The 569-nt window shown below is 47.3% G+C and overlaps 1 protein-coding gene across 3 annotated transcripts in view; it reads left to right on the forward strand.

Annotated features, from left to right (window-relative positions):
- LOC119587760 (myosin light chain 1) overlaps positions 1 to 569 on the forward strand; it is an 8881-nt gene that overhangs the window by 1861 nt on the left and 6451 nt on the right. The window lies entirely within an intron of this gene.

Consider the following 569-nt stretch of genomic DNA (forward strand, 5'->3'; position numbering starts at 1 on the left):
ATCAGTTCTTTTTTTTTTCAATGACTCACACTTGAAACACTCGGCCTTGGGAATGTAACAAAGACAAAAATACAAAGAAAACAATAAAAGCAATAAAAAAAGAAGAAACCATCGCTTAAGCTGCGTTAGACATGACACGAAGCAAGGACGCTCCCCCTTTCACCCCCCATCGCGCCCCCCTCCATGCCCCCCCCCCCCGTCCGCGCTCACTCGCACGCGCGCCGGCAGGTACTAAAAATACCCATTCGAGCGAGGTGGCACCGCGCGGCTCCCCGGCTCCCCCAACCTGCCTCGGGGCATTGGCATGACTCAGGTGCCAAGCTCGCGGAATGGCACCGTGGCACATGGCATTCCGAGACCGATAATCATCATCTTGTTCTACTTTTCTTTATTTTGCTGAATGCTTAGTCAAGGCTGTAATGTCTTCAATTCTCAAGCACTTTCGAGATAAGAAAAAGAGATTTTCCAGTGAAAAAAGGTATTCGATCGTGCCCTTAATAATTTCATATGCTCCTGATGCTCCTAAAAAAAAAGGCCATATAAACTTTTGAGATTGTTGTGGCTGATAA

Source organism: Penaeus monodon, chromosome 23, assembly GCF_015228065.2.
Source record: "Penaeus monodon isolate SGIC_2016 chromosome 23, NSTDA_Pmon_1, whole genome shotgun sequence".
Taxonomy (NCBI): Eukaryota; Metazoa; Arthropoda; class Malacostraca; order Decapoda; family Penaeidae; genus Penaeus; species Penaeus monodon.